This window comes from Mirounga leonina, unplaced genomic scaffold (assembly GCF_011800145.1).
Source record: "Mirounga leonina isolate KUSES-001 unplaced genomic scaffold, KU_Mleo_1.0 Mir_127, whole genome shotgun sequence".
Classification (NCBI taxonomy): Eukaryota; Metazoa; Chordata; class Mammalia; order Carnivora; family Phocidae; genus Mirounga; species Mirounga leonina.
The window spans coordinates 40378838-40389995 of NW_023270316.1; positions in this window are offsets into that span (position 1 = coordinate 40378838).

The following is an 11158-nucleotide window of genomic DNA, read 5'->3' on the forward strand; positions in this document are numbered from 1 at the left end:
AAATAAGGCTTATCTCCAAAACACATAAGAGAATTGCTTAACCACAATTTTGACATAAATACTCTGGACAGAAAAGAGAAATTACCTATTTGCTTTAAATGTGAAACAAAGATGTTGAAGAAATTAAAATGTCCAGTGTCATTCAGAAACTGATTTTTGATTAAATAAAACTCCATTTTCTGAAAATTTTAAATTTTTAGTACTCATTTTAATATTAACGATGGCTACATTATGGAAATCATGCATGAGATTTAGAACTTTGTTTTGCAGTTGTCTGATACAAACAATGCTAATTGCCTTTATATGGTAATGTTAAGCCTATATTAGATTTTGCACATTAGGGAGCTTACACAAAGATTGACCTTGAACAATTTACATTAGAGAAGCTGCCATATAGTTATAAAACAGACCATATGGTATGTGATAATTTTCTACTTTGTAGTCAAAGACTGTGAAAAAGTTCTAGTACTTGAGAATGATTACATCCATATTTACGTTGCATCTGCTATGCATGCTTAGAAGTAATTCTACCAAATTTCCTTGAGTTTTAGGATTTTCTAAATTAGTACACACAATTTGACCTACTGTACTTTAAGCAATCATATAGTTAGAGTAAGTAGCTTAGCTAATTGAAAAAAGAAATGAACTGGAATAAAGAGATAAAAGTTTTATGTGTCAACAACATTATCCATTATTTGAAAACCTCTAAACATAACCTAGTAGATACTCAAAATATATTTGTTGAATTAATTTATGAATTTAAAATTAAATTAGTTAAGATAATTAAGTTCTGAAGATGTAATATATAGCATGGTGACTGTATTTAACAATAATGTATTGTATACTTGAAATATGTCACTTTCAGGGAGCCTGGGTGGCTCAGTCAGTTAAGCGGCTGCCTTTGGCTCAGATCATGATCCCAGGGTCCTGAGATCGAACCCCACATCAGGCTCCCTGCTCAGCGGGGAGTCTGCTTCTCCTTCTCTCTCTCTCTGCCTCTCTGCCTACTTGTGCTCTCTATCTCTCTGTCAAATAAATAAATAAAATCTTAAAAAAAAAAGAAATATGTCACTTTCAGCAAGTCAATAAATATGATCCTTTTAAACTACAGGCTTGGTTTTGATGGCCTCTGGCTGGTTAGGCTTCATCAAAAGAATGATTCCTTTAGGAATTCTTGTACAGGAAAAGCAACTTAGCGAACAGCGTTAGTTTGGAAAAAGCAGTTGTAGGCCATTCACTATAACATCTTGGTTTTAGAAAATGATTAGAAGAGAATAATTTTTTAATTTCATATGTATGCTAAAAGAAGTTACATCCAGACAGACCCAAAGGGAGTAGAACTCAAAAAGTAGTTGTTGAACAAGACATACTATTTCAGCACAGGAAATGAAGTAATCTCCAAAACAGGTAAGACATTTTCAGATATATATTCCTGCAACAAAACCCCTCAAAACTTAGCAACTTAAAATAAAAAACTTTTCATCATCTCTTGATTGATTCTGTGGGTTGACCAGACTCAGATGGACAGGTCTTCCACTCAGCTTTTGTTGGATGGGGCTGTAGCCATTTGGAAACTTGAGGGGCATAGCTGGAATATTGGTTCAGCTGGGTCACTGGAATGCCTGGAATAGCTGGAAAAATGGTAGAGTTAGGCTTTTCTCTGTGAAGTTATTCAATTCTCCCTTCTACATGTCCTTTTCAGTTGAGTTTTCCAAATGAATAGCCAGACTTCTTATACACCACCCAAAAAATGAATAAACAAAGCATATCAGGCTTTTTTTTTTTTTTTTCAGATTTTTTTATTTGAGAGAAAGAGCACTAGAGAAAGAGAGAGCAAGCATTAGTGGGGGGCAGAGGAAGAGGGAGAAGCAGGCTCCCTACTCATGCAGGGCTCAATGTCAGGACCCTGGGATCAGGACCTGAGCCAAAGGCAGACACTTAACCATTTAGCCCACTGAGCCACTCAGGTGCCTTGTATCAGGCTTTCTTAAAGCTACAGTACAAAATTGGCAGAGCAACATTTCTGCCACACTGATAGTTAAAGTCTACAGACAGCCCTGATTGAATGTGGCAAATAACTACATAACAGCATTAATACAGAAGATATGATTTATTGAGAGATCACCTTTGGAGACTATAATCCTCCCTCTGATCCCTAATGATTCACATTCCTCTTATATGCCAAGTACACCCCACCCAAATTCCCTTCCTTTATGCCATCAGATTTAGAAGCTCATCATCTGAAACAAATCCAGTTGTAGATGAGGTTTCCTTACTGTGATACCTTTTTAGCTGAAGATCTATGACCTAAAAAGACAAGTCATCTGTGCCATCTCCCCAAACACACACATAGCACGTACAATGGTGAGATAACATAGAGACCAGAACTACAGTAGACACTTACATTTAAAAGGGACAGGGGGTGTAGAAAACTATACCAGTGACTTATCCATTGTAACCTTAAAGTCACTGACATGCATGCAAAAAATTCCACTATTCAGGAGGTAAGGAATCTCTATAGATTATGCCCCAGGTCTTTGGCTAATGGCTTCACACTGAGTCATCCTTCGTTCTCCAGAAGAAATGACCCAACTTTGGAGCTAAATAGCTCTCTGTTTGCTTCTTACACAAAACTTAGTGCTTAATGCAAAACTATGTATTGATCTCTCACTAACTCCATGGCTTAATGAACTAAATTGGGAAGTTTTTGTATTCCTCATGATATCATCTGGAACTACAATTATCTGGGGGCTTACAAGTCAAAGACATGCAAGATAATGGCTCACTCATATATCTAACATCTTGTCAGGAATAGCAGCTGTAAACCAGAATCCTTCTCTCTTTCACTGTTATCCTAAGACTCATTCTCTCTCTCTCTCTCTCTCTTTTTCTCTCTCTGTGTGATTTTCAGTGTTTTCTTTCCACATTGTCTCTCTAGCAGGGTAACTGGACTTCTAACATGGTGGCTCAGTATTCCACGTGTGCCAAAGAAGTTCTTAAAACTTCTTATGGCTTAGTCCCCAAACTTGCACAATGCCACTTTCACCACATTCTATTGGTTTATAAAAGTTACAGGAACAGAGCCAATTCAAGGTGGAAAGGGACTGTATAAGGGCACAAATCCTGAGATATATGCTTCATTAGAAAACTAGCTACCACAGACATCCTCAGGTGCTCTCACATCAAAGTTTCAATGACTTAGACTCTGGCCCAATAGTCAGACCATCATTTCAGTGCAGTAAGCCTACGAGCTTCAATCACCTTTTTTTTTTTTTTTTAAGATTTTATTTATTTATTTGACAGAGACAGAGATAGCGAGAGAGGGAACACAAGCAGGGGGAGTGGGGGAGGGAGAAGCAGGCTTCCTGCCCAGCAGGGAGCCCGATGTAGGACTCAATCAGGACCTGAACCGAAGGCAGACGCTTAACAACTGAGCCACCCAGGCGCCCTTCAATCACCCATTTTTTTAAACAAATATCCCTGATAGGCTCTTGTTAATTTTTCTTTCCACAGTAAAGATAATGCCTATTGTTGTATCATCTGATTTTCTCATTCTCCTATTGTTTTGCTCAATTCCCATGGTTACTTTTGTGATTCTTGAATCTATTTTTTCACATTTATGTCTCCATCTATCTTCTTCAGGGATTCTAAATCTGAGATCCATAGTCATGTTTGGACTTCAGTATAATCAAGAACAAAATAAAATCATAAAAATGTGTATGTCTACGTATAAGTTTTATAAGAACTCTAATATACACAGATGACCTAGAATAGGTTTCTGGCTTATTGCAGGAAATCAATGAACAATTATTAGATGAATTAATGCATAAATGACTATGTGTGTGTGCATGTGCACATATTTTTAGGCAGTGAGTCTAAAAATTTTAACAGGTTTTTAAAAGGGCCTCTAACCTGAATTACTGCTGTTGAAGATCTCTGTCTCCATATATTATATATTGTCTTAGTTTATGTTCTCTCAGATAGGTCTTGAGACAGGATTCAAGTATGGGCAACCAGGTATCACTCGCAGGAGTGTAGGAAACAGAGAGAGTGAAAGAAAGTAGTCAATAAAGGGTGTGTTATCAAGTCAGTTGTGGGTAACCAATGAATAATCTTGCTGGGATTCTGGGAGTGAGGAGCGTAAATAGAATTACCTCATTTCAGAATTATCTGAAGACTTTACATACCAGCTCTTCTCAGTCATTGTTTGATGGCTGCTTTAAAGGCAGGGCCATAATTAAGTTTCTGGTTCTTCCAGCTTGCTAACTATAAAGGCAAAGCAGCTCCAGTCTCACTAGAAATCCCTCAGGTACTTTTAAGAGCTCCCCATGCACTGCAATGTACAAGAACTCAGGGGCAGAACATCAATAACTTCTGCTCCACAGACCAACACCAAACCAAAGTTCCAGAAACATTGTCCACAACTCATCACTCTTGGCCTTAAGAATTTACAATAATTGGGGCGACTGGGTGGCTCAGTCATTAAGCGTCTGCCTTCGGCTCAGGTCATGATCCCAGGGTCCTGGGATGGAGCCCCGCATCGGGCTCCCTGCTCTGCGGGAAGCCTGCTTCTCCCTCTTCCACTCCCCCTGCTTGTGTTCCCTCTCTCGCTGTCTCTCTCTCTCTGTCAAATAAATAAATAAAATCTTAAAAAAAAAATTAAAAAAAAAGAATTTACAATAATTTACTGTTAAGGGTCATCTACCTGATTCTAAGCTTTTCACAATTAGGTTCCAGCTAAAAAAAATAATAATATTTCCCATTAATTGTGACCTTATTCTTGAAGCTTGCCTTCTTCCTGTCATTATTGGTCATTTACTACACATTCCTATTGAATTAATCAGAACTCTATAGTTAAATATAATTTTTATAAATAGGTTGAAATTATTTTACCATCGTTCTTTTTCCTCCTATGCTATTTTTTTAAGCCAAAGACTGTATCTTATATTTTAATTATCTTGTCCCAAAAGGCCTCACATGTGTAGAAATCATTTTACTCTTTTAAAAAAGCTTTCAAGAACTTTCCATTGCCTTTAGAAAAGAGTATTATCTAAATTCCTCAACCTGACACATAGGCATTTTATGATCCAGTCCTTATCTATATATGTTACATTCCTCAAGAATGTCATTCCATTTTCACAGTTATATTTTTGTACAAGCTTTTTCCAATAGCATTGTCAGTTTTTTCACTTGGTCACTTCCTGGCCATGGTATTGCATAAAGGTCATATTTTCAAGAAAATATTTCCTATCTTTTAGGACAATTTATAGTTTGTCTTAACTCTTGCACTCCGAGCAGAGCTTTAACTTTGTATCTTCATCAGGACTTAAATGGTATTATTATATTCCTTTTTTAGCTATATAGCTCCCTAATAAAACGTATTTTTTTGAGAGTAAGGGATAATTTATTCATCGACAGGAGTGGAACCATGCAGAGGTAAAGCTTGTTAGCTTAGGATTCATGGAAGATAAATGAAGTCATACCCCATTTTTATCATGTTCAATACATGTATCTTTGGGCATGTTACTGAGCCTCTTCAAGCTTAATTCTGTAAAATGGTCACATTAACACCTCATATACCATAGCATTGCTGTTAGAAAGGAGTGAGTTAATAAATGTGAAGTGATTAGCAGAACGCCTGGGAGAATGCCTATTGCGGTATCATCTGTATCATTATTAAATTTTAACGATTATTAAGAGTACTAAGGGTAGCAGATGCAATCAATGGTAGTAGTCATGCTAGTACTAATAAAAGGGATGGCTTTTAAAAATCTAATAGAGCACCCCTAAAAGTACTAGCTGAATAAATAAAATAATAAAAGAATGAAATGTGGGCAGCAGTAAATCACACTACTGCTACATTTCAGCTCTAACAAAGTACCTCATCCAAGAAAAAGGAACAGAGACTATTCCTTTTGATAGTGTCTCTCTCCTGTGGTGTGGTAGGTGATGAGCTTGCTTCACAGAATCACAAGTAGGAGTATGTAAGTGGCACTGGGACTATTTGCTTGTGTGAGTTGGGTGGATTGGCAAGGTCATCTTCTCCCCATGCAGCAGTAAGCCTATGCTTCCTGGTTTCTCTAACCTGTTATATTCCTTACTCTGTGCAGGGAACTAAGGCAACTAAAGAGTGGAAGTCTTTCCATGAGGAACAAGGACTATGGTGGAGAGCTGCCACTAAGGTTGGAAACTGATGCAGGATTTTGGTTTATTATCTTTGTACTACTTATATGTTCTTTTACTAACAGCATGGAGGGAAAGTAGCTTATCTGAATCCTTATTATCACTTTCTAATCTGACCTGACCACTTCAAATTTTATGCCACCTTTTGGTCCAATAAAATCAAAAAATAAATTACTGAGAGAGACATTCTTTAAAAATATTTAGGAAATATAAATCAGAATTCTTACCTATATTTAGCAGGGCAGCTACCTAATTGGAATTGACTAAATATTCTCTACAGTTTCTTCACAAAGGATGGTAATAAGATGAAATCTGAAATCGCTTTTCCTTGAACCAATACAATTCTAATCAGTTATTTATATTTAAAATGTCAAAAACCTTGGAAAGAATGATGCTTTTATTGTGTGTGTGATCGCTAGAAAGTGTTGGGTTGCAGAGGGTAATTTGAGAGTACGGAAGTTTTAGAAAATGCAAACGATGTTAGGATTGAAAGAATAAGGCAATAGTACCATCAAGCTAGAAATACATCAAATGGTTTATTATCTGCCGTAGAACTTTTTGTGTACCATTCACCATATGAAACAAATGACTTGACCAGTAATGAAATCTGTACATGCCAAGTGGAGAACTGGACCTGAGAGACTATATAAAAGAGTAGTTCACAAATAGTTTCATCTTATGATCCCCTACGAGATATAGGATTCTTTCACAATGAAGAAACAATTCTTCTCTTTCATTGGGAGCAAAATCTTTACGTTGGCATTCCTCTCTTTAACATCTGCTCATATAAGAATTATTTAGTGAAAGCCAAAGTGAGCTGAGGGTAAGGCTTCAACTTCCAACTTTTTCTCTGTTCCCTGACTCCAATTGTTGAGCTTTCCCTTCAACTGTGCATTGCACTCATCCAAATGATTGTAAAGTTTGTGTTGAAGGTATGCTTGGATGAACATAGGCTTAATTTCCCTTAGTATAGCCCCAGCCTTCAATGCCACCCAGAAGCTTCTACCTAGGCTAAATTCTGCGGCTCAGCAACTAAGTGGTACAAGCCACAGGGAGTGCATAATACCAATTTTCCACAGCCTGCACTGCCTACCCATTTGCTTAAAATTGCAGTTCAAAGATGTTGCCTTTACTCTATAAAGCTCTTAATAGTTTGGGCTCTGGCTCCCTCAGAAATCCCTTTTCTCCCTCTGCCATATAATGACAATTGAAGCCAGGCAGTATACTCCTGATGAGAGTTCCCAGATTTAAGGCATATGGAGCTTTATTTAAAATGGGAAGAACACTTCCCAGGGTCATCGCTTTCTTAGGAATACCGGTGCTGCAATAGCTTAATACAGTCTCATTATGTTGACCTTCTGGGCATCTCTTTCTTATGACCTTTAATTAAAATAGTTACATGTAACAATGTTATTCTCTAATATTTCTGGAAAGTCCTACTTATTTAATATTTTCATTTTTGTTGTAATTTTGTATTTTTCTTTTCTATGTTGTGATTGTGAACAAGTTTGATAAAGGGTACAATTTAAATATATTACTTAAATCCATTATCTTTAAAGTCTTTCTAAAATCAGCATAATGGCAAGAATTAGCACATGTAAAGAATTTTTTAGGACCTTTTTTGGGGGGGGGCTAATAATTGCAGTTGTGTTTTAGAGAAATGTTATGACTAAAATGTAAAGTCATCAAAACATATCACTGAGGGCTGAATAAATTGTGAAATCTTTTGATCTAGGCCAAGACACTATATAAACATATTTTTTGGTCCTTCTGTGAATTAAAATACAATGTCTTTTAATTAGAATATAATTGTTTGAACAAAACTAATATAATTTAATGGTGACACAGTTTACATTTTGTTATACATATGTACTATATTTCAATATATTCTTTTAATAATCGATATTAAATTTAACTGGAGATAGCTTTTCAGATTCAAAGCTAGCAACTAAAATATTCTAAGAGCAAAAACCAATAATTGTATAAGCATAAATTACTTTTAAGTTGCATTGATTTTTTTTTATATTTATACTCCAGTTTACATGCAATGAAGTTACCAAAACTCTTATTACTTTATATTTAATTTTAAAATATGCATTATATGCTTTCTTAGGCACTTTAAAACTAAAACAATATGCTCTTTTGGGATAGTAGATTTTCACTTTCATTGAAAAGTGCTGGTATTTAGATTCAAAAATCAAGTGTATGAAACCAATATTAAAATACATAATTTTTAGATGGTCCATAATAATTAATACCCTGGATGGTACAACAGGGAAAGTCCTCCAGCTAATTTAAGGACATTTTAGGAAATACTGAAATTTCCTTATGTTTGAGGAAATCTAAGAAGAATCCATGTAGCTATGCTGAGGCTATGCATTTGCTGGTTCATCATTTTACTATTTCCTTATACCTAAATGTTATCATATCCTGTCCTGTTTGTTCTTGGAAATTCACTTAGTTTTGTCTTTACCTATACATTTCTACAACTATCCTAGTCCATAGCTTCACCACTTTCTTTCAGAAACGGTGTATCTTCCCCTATACCTCCACCATCCTTTATCTTGCTCCAATCACCTCTGCCATACTGGATTCCACTCTCAAGTTATTCTGATCCTACCATTGTTGTCAAGCAATTTCCTTGTTCAACAATTTAGTAAGACTCCAATATCCTTGTACTTTCTATCACATTAAGGCTTAAATCTTCTACCTGTTTCTCAGGATTCCCAAACCTCCTTGATGATCTGTTTTTGAGTGATTTCTACTTATCAGGATCCAGTTTGATATTATTTCTATTAGTCCTGGCTACTCTGACGATTTCTTTCTTTGAACACTTACCTCAGTTTGAATCACACTGTTAAAAGAAATTATTCTCTAATATATCTAATAATTGTCTCCTAATCATCTGAGATATAGAATATATTTTATATGTAATATAAGCTGTGATTATCCCCCAACTTAATAAAAAATATGAGGACATGGGCCACATCTTATTTAATTCAATCTTGCAGACAAAATCTACTCCCCACCACAAAATAAACCATAGATGCATAAGGAAGAGAGATACTTTTGTATGATTGAGCACATCAGTAAAAATATCCTGGGATTAGTAACATTAGAAATCAATCTTAAAATTTAGATACAATGTCTGTAGGTGGAAAACTGAGAACTCATTTCCAGAAGTCACAATTTTAGTCTTTTCCAAATATGGGGTGTGGTGGGGGAACAAAAAACAAGATGTGAAAAGCTTCTGTATGATTGTGCAGTTCAGGGGCAGCTGCATGGGTATAAGTACTGTGCCTTTAGAAAGGCCCACTGTTTGGTTTAATGCTCTGCTCCATTGCCATCCTGAAATCTGTAATAATATTTTAACACAGGACCTGACATTTTCCTATGGGACTAGGTCCAGCAAATTGTGTAACTGGCTCTGGAATTAAAGCAGTCCTTCCCCAAACTGGACTGCTCCCAGGTATAAAGGGCTCAAAACAAGTATTTTTAAGTGGGATACTTTGTATAAATTGATGAGCACATGTATAACAAAATCAATAACTTGAGAGTGGAATCCAGTATGGCAGAGGTGATTGGAGCAAGATAAAGGATGGTGGAGGTATAGGGGAAGATGCACCGTTTCTGAAAGAAAGTGGTGAAGCTATGGACTAGGATAGTTGTAGAAATGTATAGGTAAAGACAAAACTAAGTGAATTTCCAAGAACAAACAGGTAGACATGGAAATTTATCAGTGACTTAGCATAAAATAGTACTTTCATCTCTCTTAATCTTACTGTCTAATTAGTGCATGGGCCCAGGTCCCTCCTCATATTATGCAGATCCAAAAATCATCTCTTCTTTTTCCTTATTATTAAGTTCACTGTTCCTAAATAATTTCCTATTTCCTACCATAAAACAAAGTAGCAAATTATTAATCACATTGCCATTTTTTGAATCTTTATTGAAGCAATATAAATTTTCTTGCCAATGCAGTTCCCTAATGCCATTTTTAATACTTTTAGTGATACTTGTGACACTGCGTGGTCCATCGTACAGTGAATACTTGCTTTCAGTGACTCTCTCAAAGGTTGTTAGCAAGTCTTTTCAAAAATATGCTAAAGAATATGAAAGATGATTCATTTTCTCTTTATGTTAAATTTGCTAATGGAATTTTATAGCATAAAGGTAAAACAACACATCTTCCAATCATGTCTTCTCCTGAACTCACTAGGCTATATTCTCTGCACTCCTAAAATGTGGCCTCCAGCAGAAAGTTCAGAGGAATGGCCTTCGTGAGAGTGAGAAGAACAACTCCATTTCAGTGGATGACCTCTCTTGACTCTGATGAATTTACCTCCTCTGTTTTAAACCTGTGCCAATGGATATTCCTTGCACAAATGGGAACACATCACCCTAAAGGACTATCTGACATGTGCCTGGAGCATGTCAAGAGGGGAGGGGATCACCCTGGAGGGGCAGGAGCACAGGATGCACAAGCTATAGGATACCGGCCACCACCCATGCAATCCTTGGGAGCTTTAGCAGAAGTGACACCAGGGTTGAAGCATGGACAGGTTAGAGCCCATACAGAGACTCACACATGTGGCTCAAGTCAAGGGTTAGTGGTTAAGCTTTGATAGCCCATCATTCTTAGCTAACACATAATATCATACCACTTGGGCTAATTACAGTGATTCTAGGACCAGGCTTCCTGCCTGGAGCAGAGACAATCCCAGAGCAACCCAAAGGGAAGAAACAGGGCAAAGAGCCCACTCAGGTCCCACTCTGGACTAAGTGAATTCCACCAAAATGGCACTGGTAGCCTGACCAGTCCAGCTTACCTGAGGGAGACTACAAAAATATAAAGGAGGAATTCCAGAATTCAAGACCTGGGTCAGAGGAGATGTTTGCCCAAGCTAAGTGGGGCACTGTCCCAAGTAATTATACAAAGACCTGAGCATATCTGATTCTTGAGATATATCTCTGA